The sequence below is a fragment of the Vombatus ursinus genome, unplaced genomic scaffold (assembly GCF_900497805.2).
Source record: "Vombatus ursinus unplaced genomic scaffold, bare-nosed wombat genome assembly UNPS02014832.1, whole genome shotgun sequence".
In the NCBI taxonomy this organism is placed as follows: Eukaryota; Metazoa; Chordata; class Mammalia; order Diprotodontia; family Vombatidae; genus Vombatus; species Vombatus ursinus.
This window is the reverse complement of record NW_020954610.1, coordinates 67,242,757-67,262,941: the sequence shown is the minus strand read 5'-3', so window position 1 is coordinate 67,262,941 and position 20,185 is coordinate 67,242,757. Positions and strand designations below refer to the sequence as shown.

Sequence of the window (20,185 nt, the reverse complement as noted above, 5' to 3'; positions counted from 1 at the left end):
CTCCTGTGAGTGATACTCCATCTGTTTCCAGGGGAAGAGGGAAATAGACAATCTGTTGTCAAAGACAAGAATGTGGGAAAGTGCTATAGAGAGCCACAGAAGATGTTCTTGGGAGAGCAACATTTGCATTTCCCCAAAGCTAAGCTATAATGATTGTGTGAGGATCAGAAAATTCCAACTGTCTTTGCTGAATAAAATAATTTAAGTGATTCTGTGATCTAATCTTTAGATACCCTTTCTTCTCTTCCTTCTTCCTTCTCTCTTTCCTTTTTTTCCATTTTCTCTCTTTCCTTTCTTCTTCCTTACTTCATTCAGTCTTCCTTCTTCCTTCATTCTTTCTTTCTTCTTTCATTCCTTACTTCTTCCATACTTTCCTCCTTCCCTTCCTTCACCCTTTTAAACTTAACTGAAGGAATGTGTTCCATTTCAGGAATCAATTTATTAAATATTCCTGTTAACATAATGATGAAAAGAATTACTTCACTGATAACATACAGGAAGATAATTTGAGGCAGCAAAACATACTTCATCCATGGGGTGAAAACAAAACAATTCCTGACATCAAGGAGTTGACATCCTACTGTCCTTCACATACATATATTCAAAACATTCACATGTCTAAAGCCCTGACTCTGACATGCCTCATTTATTAGAGAGGGAGCATAATGTAACAGATCACAATGCCTAGGAATCCAAAACCCCAGATTAAAGCCAGTTTCACCACCTATTAGTCATATGCTCTTGGGCAAATCACCTCTCTGAGCTTCAGTTTCACCATCTATAAAATGGGGATAACACCACCTACTCTGGCTGTTCTACAAGGTGATAAAGATAAAATGAGATAATAATGTCTATGAAAACTATAAAGCATCATAAAAACAGAAGGGATGGACAAATGAGATAATGTAAGTAAAGCAATTTGCAAACATCAAAGCACTATATAAATGCTACATATTATTAGAAATAATAATAATAAACAACATGAGATGTGATATGACATAGAGGACAGAGAGCTAGTCTTTAAGTCAAAAAAAATTCAACGTTCAAACACCTCTAACACATACTGATTCATTATCCTAGACAAGACACAAGCACACAATGACCCCAGGCAAACATGTTTTGCTTTACATTGGTGAAGGGAGTTTCCTCACTGGCAATTCATTATTCCAATAAAATTACAAGCAATGAAATATAGCGCAAAAATTTTAGACAGATGAAATTGAGAACTATGTTACATGAGGGATAGTGTCTGATAATAATGAAAAGTATGTTGCAGCATCTTAAAACTGATGGAAACTATCCAAACATACTAGACTGAAAGTAGTTTTGCATGCCAGCAAGGGAGGTAAGAAAACTAATAGGTTCTACACATATGAAGTTAACAGATTTTAGTTTAGTCAAAAAACACTGGAGTAGGGAAAAGGAAGAGAGAAAAGTGAAAAATGGGCATTTGCACCTTTCCTTTCTTTAGTCACCATGTGACTGTCCAGGGCATTATGCAACCAGCAGAGAATCCAAACTAGGACAAGGCACTGAAATATATATCTCTGGCAGCCCTAGGCACACAGCCCACTCATATATATTAGAGCATGAACACGCAAGAGAATCATGAAAATGAACATGCAGTATCCATGAGGTATTACTACTTTCCTTCCAAATTCTCAAGGTGGTACCAGAGACTGTCCCAGTGATATGGGGTCAGATTAATCAAGTACTGAATGCTTCCTACATAAAAGTGACTATGGAGGAACACCAAGAAAAACCACTGGAATGAAAATTAGGAGAGAGATTCTAGCCTCAGTTATGTCTCTAGCTAACTATGTGACTTTAAGCAAATCACCTAACTTTTTAGAAACTGTTTCCTCATCTATAAAATGGAAAGATTGGACCATATCACTGGTTCTCAACTCTTAGATCTTGGACACATGTGAGATGATGTGGGGTTATTGCAAAGACCCATGCAATTAAATGACTCAAAATGAATTAAATAAAAAAAAATGCCTTCTGTAGATTGAATACTGTCACATCTGTGAATTACTATTTTTTCATACTGTGTAGATGCTGTTGTGATTAACAAAATGCAAATTCATTGAAAGGTATTCATGAATTTTATTCCTGGAGAAGAGATGAAGAAATCCATCTGCCTCATTTCCTTGAAGAAGTTTGAGACTATGGATTCATAATGGTATACAAGCTCTTGTATGTCATCAATGTCTTTTGGCTTTGTTTAACTGTTGCTCATTGTTCAATGGGTCACTGGGGGGAAAGTAGTATATCGCTGTGTATATTAATCATTCTAGGTGACTAAAAATATTTATTCAGATGTGTATGTGCTATCTAAAGAGCATAATGGGAGGGTGTGCCTAGGTCATGCTTCAAAACCTCAGGCAAGTGCATGACTGGAACATTTAGAACCCTCTAGAGTTCCCTCCCCTCTTCTCCTCTCCTTTTCTTTCCTTTCCTTCTCCCTCCTCTCTCCTCTAGGTGACTAGAAATGACTGTGATATAAAAACAAAAGACATCAATGTAATTTTAATTTTGAAAAATCCTAATTTAGATGAAACTGGTACTGAGTTCAGAATAACTTTTCATCATCATGTATTTTTTCAATACATACTAATAAGCAACTATTGTCACATGAGAGAACACAAAATTTTGGACTTTAAGAAGGGCCTATGTACTCCAAAAGTTGAGGCTCTCCAAGATCTCTTCCAATTCTAACATTCTAAGAGACTACAGTTCTTAGGACAAGTCATCCCCTACCAATTAAACATTTAGCAAATTTTACCAATTTTACCAATAAAAACATTTAGCTCAGCAACACTGAGCCAGGCAGCGTATGTGTCAAATGAGGAGTACAGATAGTAAATGCTATTGGTATTCAAGGGAAGCAGACAGCACTGTGGGACATAGTAATCGGGCTAAACTTCATAGAAAATGCTTTTGTACTATACCATAAAAGATGGATGGAGAATAACTTGCCAAACAACTTACTTTAAATTCAAAGTCATTTTAGGATGTCTATTTCAGCCCTGAAGTCCCAAGAGGCCCTAGTGGATAGATTGGTGCTAGCTCTTTCTGAGATTTCCAATCCACTTGGAAAATTTTCACATGGTCCATAGTGAATCAAGCTCTTCAAACTTAGTGCCCACTTCAGAGCACACTGGAATTTATTGGTGTGCCCCAGAACTGAAATACCTCCCCGAGGTCCTTCTGCCTGAGCATCCTACCTGGCCTCAAAGTGGATCTCCAAGAACAGATTCATACTCTAGAGTGGAGGTGGGGAACCTTCTCTAGAGAAATGTCTAGACCCTGCAGATGGCTCTAAATGTTCCAACTATTTACCTGCTTGAGGTGTTGGAACATGACCTAGGCATACTTTCCCATCACATTCTTCAGATACCACACATACATCTGATTGAATGTGTGCTACAGATTGTTCAAACATTTGGTCATACAAAATGACTTCTGTAATCATGGTTTATTCATCTAGAAGCCACCAACAGACGGCAAACTTAAAAAAAAAAGACTTTGAGAGTCATCTATTATGCTCCTTGTTACTAACTCTAGTCACAATAGTAAAGGAGTTTGAAATTATTGGCTACAAAGGGACAAGCATCTCAGGATTTCACTTTCCAGATGAGCTGGCTTGCAGATAATTGAAATTTGACTTCAGTGTGATTTTTCAAATATTAAATCAATGACCAAACAAACAACTCTTGTATAGCTCAGGAGCTGTGGAGTTTCCTTCTTCCAACCCCCACCAATGACGTCAACTCATTCCAGCAACATCATAAAGCAAACAGCATAAAATCTGAATGTCCCTCACTGTTTGCTGTGCCAGTAATAGCTCCAGGATGAGTTGTTCTTCCAATTGGCTTGGCAAACATTTTGATGCACTGAAACTTTTGCAAAGTTTGTTGACTTTTCTGGGTATCTCATCTTAAACTTAAGAAACTCAGAAAAATTTCATTTTTTTTGTTGTGTTTTCTGTTCTCCCTTGAGAGAAAAGAAAGCTTTAAACCATCAACAAATGAACATGGTTATTAATGAAATGCTATCCATTCATTTTCCTTTCACAATAAGAGCATTTCTCATTTTGAATAAATTCTAAAAGGCCAAAGATGAAAGCTGGCACACTGGTGGTTGGAAAATATGTCCATAAACAGATGAAAATGTTTAAAAAATTAGGAATAAGTAAAGACATTAAAATATTAGAAATTACTCATCTTAACTTTCAAATATGAGCAATATAACTTGAACTACAAAATAAAGACTGTATGTACTCATATTACATGGGAGTATAACTTATTAGCTAGATAAGGGAAAGGGAGGAGAGATTCAGGAGTTATCTCCAACCTCTTACTGAGTCAGTCTGTGACTACATTAAGTCATCAGGCCTAATAGCTGTGACTCAGTCTCTATAAAATACAGTGATAATGTTCTAGTTTTCATCTTTGAGGTACTTTCTTCTAACAATCCTGGTCAGGGTAAAACTTCAAAATTTGTCAAGAGGGTGTGGGAAAGAACCCTGGAGCTAGAGTCTAAAGGCCTGGGTATGAATCCAAACTCTGTCATTTATCCCTCTTTTCACCTCAGTTTCCTTATTTGTAAAATTAAGATACCTATATTACAGGATTGCTATGAAGAAAAAACCTTGAAAACTTTGAAACCACTATTAAAAGGAATCAATAATAACCTTAAAATAAAAATAACAATAATAATTCAGTGTGCAAAAATTGCAACCAAAAGATTTCCGTTGTGTTATCTAAGAAGAAAGGGCTTGCTGATCAAATGGATAGTAAGGAAGATATGGGAGTGGTGGGGAAGTATTTTAAAACTACTAGGAGGAAAAAAATCATTAGCAATCACCTTGAAGTACTTCAGAAGAATTTTTTATATGCGGATAATTGATAAGATACAAATCACTCTTATCACACTTTATTAAAACCAATTACCTAGAGACCTGTATTCCTACTAAACAATCAGTTAGCCTGAAGTGAGTTACTATAAATATTTGTAAATAGCATAAAGTAATAAAACTGTATTTATTTTGTAATTTACACCTTTTGACAATTCAGACATATATTCCTCCCACCCAATTATGTCTCCCATCCCACAGTGGTTCAAATTGGTGAGGGTTCACTATACTTTCACCAACTGCTCTAATGGAAAGGATTTATTAACCCACTGATTCCATGTGGATCATTTTGGCCACATTTATGGGCATAAAAGTTCAGCTGTTTGGGTTAAACTGAAACCTAATACTTTTCTTCCAAGTAAGTAACCAGACATTTCAGTCAGAATGTTTCAGCCAGTCCAAGATGAAGACAAAAACATTACTGTCCCTTTGTTGAGAAACTACTACTATAAACTGGGGATGATAATGCTTTCTGCTTCCTCTCCAGGCTGCTTGACACATAATCTGTTCAAAATGCCCTAAACACTTTCAAGAAGAAACTAGCTGTCTAACTAGCTATCCATTAACTCATCATAAGTGACAATGAAACTGAAATTCACCAAAACATAAAACTCCAACCATCTTTTCTCTCATAATTATTTGCTGGTGATCAATGAGTTAATGAATGATTATAATAATATTAATGATTAATAATCAATCAGATCAGAGTGAGTAACAAAAGATCCTCTTCTGCCAGGAACCTAAGGCCATTTCTCCCACTAACAGGCCCCAGCTCTGGGCTCACTCCCAGGGTCAATCCTAAAATTTCAGTCTGGCCTCTAAAGGGAAAGGATGTATTTTTTTTTCTTGTTGCCTCTTTACATCTGCCTCACCAGAGCTCCAGAAAAAATACTTATAACTTAGTTATGGCTCATGTCTATGTCTCTTCAAAAGGGAATAGAAAAGTATTCAATGTACAGTACACATACACATATATATGTATATATATATATGTGTGTGTGTATATATATATATATATAGTATAGGACAATTATTTATTTCCTCCATAAAAAAGAAACACTTAAAGCACAAGACTCTCTTAAACATGTATTGGCAAAGACCTAAAACATGAAACATTCACTCCTATTATATATTATTTATATTCTTCCTGGATGTTGATACTTAAAATATTAAAACATGAGATACTTAATGGAATTGGCAAAAAAAAAAAACATTTTGCCTTTACCTCTTCTTTGCAATATCTAAACAAATTCCTCAAGTTCCATTTTTTCTGCCAAACTAGGGCATGGCTTGGGCTCAGCCTCCCTGAGGATGGTTATCTTCTCCAAGAGGATGTAGTTGTAGAAAATTCTTCCTGCTACCAATCAGTTATGACTTAGGATTATACGAGTTCCTCACTTCCCAAAATGGCCACTCCCCAAAGGTCTCTGAGGATCACTTCTGGGTCACCTATGCTAGGGAAAAGAAACACATGGGAAAGACAGCCAGATGTCCAAGGTATGGCCTCAGGCTTCTCTAGGCTGCAACAATATACTGGGTATATGTGCATACATGTCAAACCAAAGATAGTAACTACTATGGGAATTCTGATGAAGGAGATATCACTGTGCGTTAGAGTAACCAGGCTAGACTTCATAAAAAGGAGACCTGGAAGGGGCAGACCTAAGACGGCACAGTAGAGGCAGCAACCCAGCCAAAGTCTCTGAACATTCCCATCCAAACGACTTTAAAATAATGCATCAAATCAAATTCTGTAGCGGCAAAGCCAGTGAAAGTTCAGGGTGAGATATTTTTTCCAACCCAAGACAATTTAGGAGATTGGAAGACGAGGTCTATGACTCCCCTGAAATAATTTCCATAACACTTCTACAATAGTAAAAAAGCTATAACTAATACAGACAATTTATGTTTATGTGATTTACAAAGTGAATTAGGAGAAGAAAACGAATGTAGAAAAGTATCTTGTATGAGAGTGGACTTGAATTATTATTTGTAAGATGGAAGGAAGGCCATTTCAAAACAGAAGGGGCAACTAGGTTGTCCAGTGTCTAGAGTACTAGATTTTGTAACCAGGAGTTCAAAACCTGTTTCAAACACTTATTAGCTATGGGACTGTGGGAATTCACTCTTTCTGCCTCACCTTCTTCATCTGTAAAATAAGGGTAATAATAGCACCTCCTTTACAGGGTAGTTGCAAGGATCAAAGGAGGCAATAAATGCAAATTTTTATAAACCTTAAAGGACTATATTCATGTATGCTACTGTTAGTTATTATTTCACAGATGACGAAGAGGGTAGCAACAGGAAGACAGAGCAACAACGTAATTTGTCCAAAAGGCTTGAGTTGGGATTGAGTAATAAACAAGAGTACAAAGGTAGCATAGTGGGCATATTTGCAGGAAAAGTTTGCAACATTTGATCCACAAAGTTACGAGAAATTATTAGAGGGTTGTGAGCAACAGAAAGACTTGGAAAGACGGAAAGTTATTTGAGCAGCAGAACAGGCTACGTTGGAGCAGGTAGAACCCAGAAGCCACTATGAGGCCAAAATCCAAGCACACAGGATTTTGGTCAAATCTCAGGATGACACAAAGCTAGGGTGAAGAGCTACGGTGTAGAATACAGTCAGGATCCCAAAACACTAGGGCCATGGGCCAAAGCTAATATCAAATTTATTAAGAATAACTATAAAACCTTATACTTTAGTTACAAAAATCAACTTAATAAGTCTAAGATGGAAGAGGCACAGCTAGGAAAAAACATTCCTATATGAAAGATTTGGGAGTTTTGGTTAACTAGTAGGTCAATGCAAGTCAAGAGTTTGACGTGGAAGCTCCAAAAAGCTAACATGATCTAAAGGTTCATTAAGAGAGATAGAGTGTCCAGGCAAGGGAGGGAATAATTACATTTACTCTGTCCTGGTTAAACCATATCTAAAACAATGGGTAGTGATGTGGTACAGTGGATAGAGCACTGGGCTTAGAATCAGGAAGACTCATTTTCAAGTGTTCAAATCCGGCCTCAGACACTTACCAGCTGTGTGACCCTAGGCAAGTCACTTAACCCTGTTTGCTTCAGTTTCCTCATCTGTGAAATGAGCTAGAGAAGGAAATGGCAAACCACTCCAATATCTTTGCCAAGAAGACCCCAATAAGATCATGAAGAGTTAAAACGACTAAAGTGACTGAACAACAACAAAACATCAGGAATATGTAACAAGTTTTAGGAAAGACATTGATAAACTGGAAAGATCTCAGGATTGTGCCATAAAAAGATCAGCTGAAGGAAATGGAGATGTTTACCCTGTAGAAAAGAAGACTAAGTGGGGACATGTTCTCTATCTCCAAGTATTTGGAGGGTCCTCATGAAGATGAGAGATTAGACATGTTCTACTGGGCCCACCAGGACAGAAGGAAAAGCAAAGGGTGAAGGTTTCAGAGAAGAAAATTCAGGCTTGATGTCAGGAAAAACATACCAATAATTAGAGTTATCTAATATTGGAAATGGGCTGCCTTGAGAAGCAATGGGTTCTTCTTTGCAGAAAGTCTTCAAACAGAGGCTAGGCTGTTCAATGTGTTTTGGAAAGGACTTTTATTCTAGTATGGATTGGACTGAATGAGATCACTTCCATTCTGAGATTCTGTGTGAGTCTGCGTTATGCTGAGAAAAGAAGGAAGAATGAAAAGAAACAGGAACAAGGAATCAAAGAGGAAAGCAGAGTTGACAACTGTCCCTAGGCAGGAAAACAGAGAAAGGTTAAAGATTTTTGTAAGGTCCTCTGACAGACCGGAATGCTAAAGGGGCAGAGGAATCTTCAGAAGGAGGTGACTTATTTGAAAATATAGATGCTATTTCATTTTTATCTACCTTACAGACATAGTTATAGAAATTGAGAACAATCATAATTAGCCCAAGGCAAAAGTATTGATGTCTAACTTTTATTAATGTGTGTTTTCAAAACAATGAAGACATTTTATGTGTCTCAGTTCATTGCCTTCTTATCTCTAGCTAGGTGTTGAATAACCCTAGGGGGTAGATCTAGAATAATGCCGGGACTGAAAATACCCTGCCCTGAATCTCACTTACTCTCTGTAATTATCTTCTTTCTATGTATTTCCAGCGGAATACTTTACAAAGCTTAGCAATGATACAACACGCAAAGATGAAACCATGTCCAAAATAAAGGCAATCCTCCAATGGGAATGTGGAATGAGGAAAGAGTGACCCAGGGGAGCTCAGATAATAGTCAATATCAGACTAACTGGCCAAAGAGACAGTCTCTTCTTGAAAACTAACTCCAGCAGAAGTCAGATGTTCACAAAATGCCAATCATCGCCGACAGTAAAGCTAAGAAGTCGAAAGTCTTCTTTTCTGGGAGGAAACTGTTAGTGCAGGGTGGTGACAAGGACAGATAAATCTTATCATTAAATTATGACATTAGTGGGGAAACTATGTTACATTATCAGAGAGGTCATTTGCAATATATTCTTAGACAGGATTTTCCTTCCTTGTACTGAAATTTAGGTGGTGCCAAATACAAGCCACTCATTTGGACAAAAAAAAAAGCAATTAAAGACTAATATTTCTGAATACTCATTTTGACTTCCAAAGATTTGGAGGGAAAAAAATGTTCTTCTTTTTGGGAAATACACTAAATGCATGGAGTTATATAACTGCTATGCTTCTAGTCAAGGCCCTGATAAGCTTGCAGTGAATTTTTTAGCCACTACCTACTGAAGCAAATCCCACTTATAGACTCCTGATGGCTTTCATGTTAATAATACCAAGAAGCTTTCCCATTAATGTCATAATTTAATGATAAGACTTATCTGTACTTGTCACCTCCATGCTCTAACAGTCTCCTCCCAGATAAGAAGACACTGACATTTGGAAGGGAAATGGCAAAACATATTCATTCCCATCCTTCCTTAGCTCTAGTCTCCCTTTCATACTCCAAAGGGTACAGATTCTACCTCTGGAAGGAAGAATGCTGAGGAACCTTCCACACTGAATCCTTCTGAATGGAATTTAAAATATAATACATTCAACAAGTCATTTACCCAACATATCAGCACCTCTATCACACAGGAGCATTCGGTATCTCAGATGCAATATTTACAATAATGGATATTTGGAAGAGAAATACATTTCCCCTGGCGTATATGTAAATATAGATATACATATGTATGTGTGTGCAGTATAAACATATACATATGTGTGTTTATATATTTATCCTCCATGTTTATACATACAGACATATATACAAATACAGAGGATTTTTGCCTTGGGACATAATACCAATGAGAAGGGCAAATGGGGGCATATTCTTTCTCTGACAATTGCATTAACTGCTGGATTCACTATAGACTCATTTTGGTTCCTTGGCATTTTACTGAGGACAGACAATTACTGTGCTACCAAGTAGGCAGAACTGTTAGGGGCCACAAGCTAGGGCTGGGGCTCACCCTCCCACCTCTGGGCTATTTTATAAACAGTCTCACTGCATCTGTAGTATTTAAATAATCTCATCACCTATGCCAGGACTTGCCACTTTGGAAATAGCTCTGCCTTTATTTTGGCCATCTTCATATTCTATTCTATTCTATTCTGTTGTTCTGTTTCTGTTACAACAAATACCTATTAAAAGCTAATAGCTTCTAGCAGCTCTGGCAAGGTGATGGGGAAATAAACACACACACACACACACACACACACACACACAGAGCACAGCCCCTGTCCTCATGAAACTGGACCTAGTCTTGGTTTTAACTGAAATGTATTAGTATTGTTGTTTAGTCATTTTCAGTTGTGTCTGACTATTTGTGACCCCTTTTAGGGTTTTCTTGGCAAAGAGAAAAATGAGGCCAAAAAGGTCAAGTTATTTGCTTAAGGTAACACAGGAAGTGACAAAGCCATAATTTGAACTCGTTTCCACTGCTGCCAAAGCCAGAGTTTAATTTTTATATTGTACCTACCCGAAGGGAACCTTTGTTGTTGTTCAGTCGTTTTTAGTTATGTCTAACTCTTCATGATCCCTTTGTGGGTTTTCTTGGCAAAGATACTGGAGTGGTTTGCCATTTCCTTCTCCAGCTCATTTCACAGATGAGGAAACTGAGGCAAACAGGGTTAAGTGACTTGCCCAGGGTCACACAGCTAGTAAATGTCTGAAGTCATATTTGAACACAGATCCTCCTGACTCCAGACCCTGGACTCTATCCATTGTGCCACCTAACTGTCCCTACTGAAAAAGTCATTTTTTAGTGTAGCTATGAGAATCTCCTAACATATACAAAATGTTCAGCTATCAAATTCTTATGCCCAGCAATCTTCCACATAAAAGGACTGATGAAAAATGCTATCTTCCTCCAGAGAGAGAACCAATGAATATGGGACTTTGTCCATCAAACAACACTTATTGTTGCGCTGTGCCAGACATGATGCTAAGCATTATGGATACAAAGGAAAGGCAAAAAAATCTGTCCCTGCCCTCACTGAGTTCACACAACAATGGGAGATGGGAGGGAAGGGAAGGAGAACAACATATAAAATAACCAGGCATATAGAGGATGAACAGTAGATGGACAGTAATCTAAGGGGGGAACATACCAGCAGCTGGTGCAACCTAGAAAGGGCTCCTGGAGAAGACGGAATTTGAACTGTAGTTTTTTATTTGAAAACTAGGAGGCACAGTAAAGGGGTATAGAATGCCAGATGTGATGAACAGTAGAACAAAAACATAGAAAAGAGAGTAGGAATGCCAAGGCATGATAAAAAACAAGTAAGCCTCTATAGCAAGAAGATCACAGACTGGTGTGAAAGAAATGGTGAAAAATATGAGTGACTTGAAATGAGAAAGAAATGAAAAAACAATGGTCTTGGTGAATGCCCTCAATTTCTGTGTGTGTGTGTGTGTGTGTGTGTGTGTGTGTGTGTGTGTGTGTGTGTGTGTGAAGTATGAGGCAAGGATGTCAGCCAAGAAGGTGAGGAGAAAGAGTGACTCTGGAGGTTTGAGGAGAGACCACAAACTTTGGAATGTCTCCTGTGTTGAGTTGGAATTGATTAGGAAAGAATAAAATGCTTGCCTGGATGCAGTGAGGACCCAGATGAGAATAGTAACATGAATCTGTAGTGGACCCAATCATCTCAGTTTCAGTTTTTCTTTCAACTCAGTTGGATAACAAATGAATAGGAGCAAAGGAGAGATGATGAAAGCAACAGATGCTTAGTAGGACAAGAAGGCAAAAGATTTGAGAGGTGAGGAAAGTGCACAACTGAATTGGTTCCCTTAAGGACCAAGACAGAAAAAGGAAGATAGTGTAGCCCAAACAGGGTGATAGTGTAGGAAAGAACTAAAAGGTAGAGAGAACACAGATTACAATAAGGACAAAGAAGAGAAGTTAGGGTCATAAGGGTTAGGGAAAGAGGGAACTGTAAAAGATTGTGATCAGATAAATCAATTCTGAAGTTCACAAACAAGAATTATAGCTAATTTCTAATATAGTGGATAGAGATATAACCCACATAAACAAAAATTGGGGGGTCCTAAATATTTTAAGACTATAAAGGAGTTCTGGGACCAAAAATTTGATAACCACTGGTCTATGCTATCAATTTTTTTTTATTTTTAACATTGTTTTTTCAAAAATGTTGAGTTTCAAATTCTCCCCCTCCTTACACCTCACTCACTAAGAAGGCAAGCAATATATCAGTTATACATGTGAAAGCATGTAAAACATTTCTATATTAGCCATGTAGCAAAAAAATAAAGATAGTGAGAAAATTACACTTCAATTTATTCCCAAGTTCATTGGTTCTCTCTCTGGAGAAAGAGAGCATTTTTCATCATAAATCCTTTGGAATTGTCTTGGATCACTGTATTGATCAGAGTAGCTAAGTCATTCACAGCTGATCATCATTATAATATTGCTGTTACTCTATACAATGATCTCCTGGTTCTGTTCACTCCACTTTGCAACATTTTATATATGTCTTCCCAGGTTTTTCTGAAACCATCCTGCTCATCATTTCTAATAGTACAATAGTATTCCATCACTATCATATACCACAATTTACTCAGCCATTTCCCAATTAATGGGCATCCTCTCAATTTCCAATTCTTTGCCACCACTATGCTATCATTATTGATACATGTTAGTTTTATGAACACTTGCTGTAAGCTTGGTTAAAAGTACAAAAAAAAAAGAAATAAAGGAGTAGAAGATAGATAAAGAATACATACATATGCATACAAGTGAAAGAGGAAGAAGGTTGCTAATAAAAGCTATTCATTTCAGCTGTTTAAAAAACATCCCTTTTTCAAAGATCCTGATAGGAGAGCAAAAGAACAGTAATTAAATACATTACAATATACAAATATACTCTTGAAACTACGTATATAATGTTTTCTAGAGAAGAGTATGCTTCATAGGATGCTAAAGAAAAATAATCTCATTTTTCTCAAGTAAGACCATTTATTTCCCCAGAATTTAGTATGCAAGAAGGTATTCTCTCATTTTGCTCTTGGATTCCCTCCCCTGTTTGATTAATTCAATTCAATTCTTCAAGGCCAAACCAATCCTCTTCCATGAAGCCATCTTGAAAGTGAAAGTGGTTCAAGAGAGACTGATTTGGAATCTGAAGAACAAGTTCAAATCCTGGCTGTGTCACTTACTGTCTCTGTGACCTCGGTCAAGTCACAACCCTGAGCTTCAGTTTCCTCATCTGTATAATAAGGAAAATGAGCTCCATGACCTCTAAGAGCCCTTCCAGTTCTATATCTATGATTCTCTGAGTCCATATTCCTATTTCAATGCTCACTGATATCTCCTTTTCTGAACCCGTTTGTTAATTACAGTTTGTGACACTTGATTGAGTATTCAATAATTTCTTTCCCACCCCACCCCCAACAATCAACAAGCCTAGACGAGTTGTGATCAGCCCTCTTGAAGAGAATACTTGTATTGATGAGATTCTGGGCCCATTGAACAATACATTGAATTTTGAGTGACACAAACTTATAAAACTAAGATGTTTAGTAAGAAATCTTTGTGCCAGATGAACTCAGTAGCTCCCGTGGATTCAACTATCATTTCTATACTGATGATTCTCAGATCTTCTTATCCAGCACTCATCACTCACCTAACCTCTAGTACGGCATCTCTGTCTATTGGACATCTTGAACTGGATGTCCCATAGACATCTTAAACTCAAGGTCACCAAAACTAACTCATTATCTTTTCCAAAAACCCTCCCCCTTCCTAACTTCCCTATTACTATGGAGAGTGTCACCACCCTTCGAGTCACTTCAGCACACAAGCTAGTATCATCATCAACCCCTCACTATCCTTCATCGAAAAATAATCAATTGCCAAGTCTTTTCGGTTTTACTTTTGTAACATCTCTAGAATATACCCTCTTTTTTCTCTTCTGATACTACCAACACCCTAGTGCAGGCCCTTATCACCTAAATCAGCCTAAATAAGTGTGCTGGTTGGTCTTTTCCCTCAAGTATGTCCCTACTACAATCCATCTACCACTCCACTATCAAATTATTTTTCCTAAACCAAAGGTTTGACCATGTTACCACCACCCCACCTTCCTACTCAAACTCCAGTGGGCTCCTATCACCTCCAGGATCAAATATAAGATCCTCTGTTTGTGTTCAAGGCCCTTTATAACTTGGCCCCCCATTCCTTTCTTATTTTCTCATGCCTTATTCACCCCCAATGACTCTGAGATTCACTCACATTGACCTGATTGCTATTTTTTACACAAGGTACTGCATCTCCTGACTGTATTTTCCCTGGTTGTCCTTCATGCCTGGAATTCTCTCCCTCATCCCTGCCTCCTGACTTCCTCAGCTTCCTTCAAACCCCAGATAAAATTCTACCTTCTACAACAAGGCCTTCCCAATCCCCCTTAATGCTAGTGCCTTTCCTCTGTTAATTAGCTCCAATTTACCTTGTGTGTCTATGTAGTTGTTTTCATGTTGTCTCCAAGTGTTTAACACAGTGTCTGACATATAACAGGTGTTCAAGAAATGCTTGTGGACTGACTACCAGGCACTGTTCTAGGTGCTAAGGATACAAGAAAAAAGAGAGAGAAAAAAAACCTCTGGCCTCAAGGAGTTGTCTCACATTTTCTAATGAACATCTCAATTTCCAAATATATCCATAACCATGCCCCTATCCAAAGAGTCATACCCTGTATGCAAGGAAGAAAAATAAAGAGGAAGAAAAATAAGTAGGCCAACATAACTAGCCAACATATCAATAGCATCTAAAGGTCTGTGTGGTATTTCATACACATAGTTCCATGCTTGTACAAAGAACAAAGAGATGTAATTTCTCTCATTTCTTCCTCAGAGATAAGTTCAATCATTATAATTATACAGCATTCTAAGGGGTTTGTTCTTTCTAATTACACTGTTATAATCAATGTGCATGTTGTTTTCCTGTTTCTGTTTTCTTCACTTTCCATAAATTCATACGTCTCCCCATACTTCTCTGAATTCTTCATAGTTTTATACATATAGAAATATTTTATTATATTCATGTACCATAATTTGTTTAGTCATTTCTCAATGAATAGGGATTTAGGAATCTTATAGTATGTACTGGGGATATAGTGAATGGATGAATGGATAAATAAATTAATGAAACAAAGTATTAGTTCCACATTTTTATCAGATACTGTTAGGTTCCAGAATCTAATTATGAATGTGATACCACTCCTATCCTCAGGGAGCTTACATTCTAAAGCAGGAAATAACAAAATATAAGGAAATGGTGGCTGGCAAAAGGAGGTTTTGTCTGCAGAATCACAGAAATGCTGAATAAAGCCAGAGGGTAATCAGCTATCACACTTTTCCCAGAAGTTATATTATTGATTTGATTACTGTTCCTAGATCAAGAAGCAGAAAGGGAAGGGGACAGGGGAGATAGACATGGCAGGGCATTTAGCAAGATGTCTGGAGTGCATAAATGCTCATCTGTGTCTTCTAGACTCCCTGACTTCCTTTTCATTCTCAGCTGAAATCCCTCTGTCCATCCTCCTCTGTGCTCCTCCATCTTAGGGCCTTCTCTCTGAGTTTATCTCCAGCTTACTTTGTATGTATCCTATTTGTACAGCTGTTTGTATGTAATTTTCCTCCCTTAGACTGTGAGCTTCTTGAGAACAGAGACTGTCCTTTCTATGTTTCCTGAGCACATAGTAGGTGCCTAATAAATGCTGGTTAACTGACTCGTTAACTCATCCAGGACTGTCTGTGTATATTAGGCTCGCTCACTCAACAACAGGGACAACTCAAGTCCTGAGCAAAGTTCTAAGTGGGAAGGGGGAAGCAGCAGGTGGGCAGATGGCAATGTGCCCAGGGTGGATGGATGGATGCTCTGTAAATACCCGCTGAGTAAGTGACAGCAATGTGCTCTAGGCACTAACTCAGCCTATTATATACTTTATTTGTCACCTCAAATCCTCCCCTCAAAGTCCAGCAGTATATAAGCAGCATGTTTTCCCAGGTGTAAAGGAGAAGACACATTCTCCCAGATTTGTTTCCCAAATCAAATACTTCCTTGGCCACCCCGATGGACCTTTCTAACAGGTGTCAAATGTAGCAGAAGCAAGCTGAATTTCAAGGTGATAGAATACCAAACTAATCACTTTGCAAGAAGCAAACAGAAGCGTCTGGTAGACTTCAGCTATGACCCTTGCTGGGGCTAGAGGGAATAGTTTCCCTAAGCAAAGCCCAATACCCTAATTCACATTTATAAAAAACTGGGGGGTACTGTATAGCAAAATCAAACAGCTCACCTCTCTCCTGTCCTGTCAGACATTCACTACACTCTCACCACTCCATGCTTTGCCCAGGTTACATTTCACTTTCCATCAATTCATATGTCTTTCCATACTTCTTTGAATTCTTCATATATACTTGCTATGTGCTCCCCCCCACCTCCTGATCCCATGCCTAGAACATATTCCTTCATCACCTTCACATCTTAAAACCTGTTTCCTTCAAAACTCAAGGGCCACCTTCTATCTGAAGCCTTTCTTAATCCCCACGGTTGATAATTCTCTTCCCCACTCCAAATTCCTTTGAATATATGTGCGTATAGCTACACAAACTTATATATGTATAAACATACTTTGTCTCCCCACAAAAAAAGTAAGCTTCTTGAAGGTAGGTATAACTGCATTTTTTGACTTTGTATTTCCATAACTCAGCACAGTGCCTAGCACACAGGAGTTTGTTAAGGGCTTATTTAATTGATTTTATAATTCTCTGATAACACTTGTCATGTATTACACTGAGCCAGACTGGCGTCACTTCTCCTACTAGACTGTAGATACCTTGAGCAGAGGGACCCCATCTAATGTTATCTCCCCTTAGGTCCACTTCTCTTCCCTTCACTTGTTTAATTTCATGTTATCCCCTCCTTATCTCCCCCAGTGCCTAGCACAGTGTCCAATATAGCTAAGTGCTTTAATAAATGCTCACACATGAATAACTTTGTAACAAAATTCCTTCAAATAACAAGCTTCCCCAAGTGCATTTAGAATAGGGTTTCATTTACAGATTTTTTCTTTAGCATTCAGGATTTCAGGAACGTATCTTTTACAGAAAGCATGGTGTTATTTTGTGCTGTAGGACAGCCAGTGCCTGAGAAGCAGCTGCTGCATAGAACGATTCTATCTTCATGAGAGGAGAGCAAACTGTTCTTTGCTTTCCCTCTCTAAATCTTCCCCCCAATAAACCTTTCTGCAGTGGGTGAGTCAGCCCCATTTCATTTTATCATCACGATGCTAGGGGTCTGATAAAATTCTCCTGAAGGACAAGCTAATCTAAGATAAAATACTAACTCAGAATCCAGCTTGGCGTTTAAAGCCCTTAACGATCTCTCTCCAGCCCTACGTTTCAAGGCTTATTGCACATTCCTCCCCTTCACATGGTCAGTTTTCTCACCAAATTAGACTAGTGTTGCTCCCACAACTTAACCCATCATCCGCAGTCTCTATGCCTTTGTTGAGGCTCATCCCTAAGAGCCCTTATACTTGGGATGAACTTCCTTCTTCCTTAGAATTCTAAGCTTCTACCAGGTTCAGCTCAGATACAGGAAGCTTCCTTATCCCTTAGTTGGTAAAGCTCTCTCCCCTCCATTTCAAATTATTGTGTAATAACCACAAGGAGTGGCTAGGTGACATAATACTGGGCCTGTAGTCAGGAAGACCTGAGTTCAAATCCCACCTCAGACATCTGTGCAATCCTGGACAAGTCACTTAACCACTGTCTACCTCAGCTTCTTTATCTGTAAAATGGGGGAGAATAGGGTTGCTGTGAGGACTCAATGAGTTAAAATATGTAATATGCAAAAAAAAAAAGTTTTAAAAGTGCTATATAACAATTGTTGGCATTTGCACTTTAAAATACTTTACTTTACAATACTTTACATACATTATTTCACTAGATCTTCCCAATAACCATACAAGGTAGGTGCTATTATTATCCCCATTTTACAGGTAAGGAAACTAAAACTCAAAGAATTTAAGTGACTTGTCCAATCTATTTACATACTATATACTCCCAGTAGAATATAAGCCCCTTCGGTCATGGATCATTCCATCTTGCCTTTGTATCCCCCCAATCCAAATCCAGAGCTTTACACACATAGTAAATGCTAAATAAATGCTCATTAGATGGATTTGGACTAGCACAAGTTATGGTTAAAGTTTACTGGACTGAAAGTTCAGTCCAGTCTCAGCTCTCCCATTAAGTAACTATGTGAACTTGGGCAAATGACTTCATTCACCTCTTTGAGACTCAGATTCTTCTCCCTAAAATGACAGGGTAGAACTAGAAAATCTCTGAGTTTTATTCCATCTGAAAACATTTCTATCACTCTAAGCTTCTTAAAAGACTAGAGTGCATGATAAGGTATTTCTAAAGACAACTTGATGTTGATGCAAGCTGAAAAGGACCCTTCAATGCATGTCATGCTTACATAGTTCTAGAGTGTATCTTTGCTATTGTAAAGAAAAGAATCCAGTATTTACACAATAATTGATCCATGAATGTCAACAAGAAGCAAATACCCCCTCTGTACTCCTCAGATCTTAATCTAGGAACTCCAACTAATATTAAGCCTCATCAACTACTCAAAAAACCCTACCTTGGATTGCCTCTCAAACTGTGCTTTTCAGAGGCATATTTGTAATATGTATGTATGTATGCATATAGATAGATATAGATACAAATATTCAAAACAATGTGTTAAACCTAATGATGGAAGACTTAACTATGGGGGAGGGAGGCAGTCTATACCACTTTTCCAATTAACTGTTAAATATCTCTATGGATTTACTGCTATTAAAAGTCATATCTGTAAGGGTATGCAGCAGTATAACTGAAATTGTTGTTTCAGGCTGCTGGAATACCAAATGCTTATCTGACATGAAGAAATTCATCGGGACTTAAAAGAAGTCAGGCAAACAGAAAGTTAAATATTGCAATGGCTGGTGAACAGCAATCCACCAAACACAACCTCAATGTGTCTTTTATTTCATCATGACTACAGTAATTTCTGTACTTTAAGGCCTCTTAATTAAAAGAACGAATACATCAGGAAAATTGTTGGGTTATCTTGTCATGGTAAATTTTTGTGCATATAAATATCCACATATGTATCTACATGCAGATAGATTTGTACACACAATATGCATATACATACACACATATAGGGCAGAGGGGAGAAAACACAAGGTAAACTAACAAGGGAGTTGAGCAGAGTCTCACTATCTAATACAGGTTGACAAACTCCTTGGCCATGGGCCAAAAATCCAGCCCACTGACTGTTTTTATATGGCCCACATAAAAAATAATAGTTTCATTCTTAGCTTGCAGGCCCATACAAAAACATATGGTAGAACAGATTTAGCCTATGGTCCATAGTTTGCCAACTCCAGATCTATGATGCCAAGTCCTGTGAGACTGTCTAGGCCTAGATAGACATCTATACACACAAATACATACACACATACACACACACACACACACACACACACACACTTTATATTGGTCTGAACCAGTCATTCTCTTCAGTGATGAGATTAGCAACTCATCTGTAATTTAACAGCTAAGATTATATAATAGGGCCAACAAAACTTTAACTGTTATGATGTTTACCATAATGCCTGATCTCTGTAGTTACATCTTTTTTTATATTATGAGTATAAGAATATGGTTTCACTTTTGAACAATTTTATAAC

At 37.8% G+C, this 20,185-nt stretch overlaps 1 protein-coding gene across 1 annotated transcript in view; it reads right to left on the bottom strand.

The window, feature by feature from the left end:
- Window positions 1-20,185, bottom strand: part of LOC114025884 — a 176,953-nt gene that overhangs the window by 80,377 nt on the left and 76,391 nt on the right. The gene's annotated exons all lie outside the window — the stretch shown is intronic.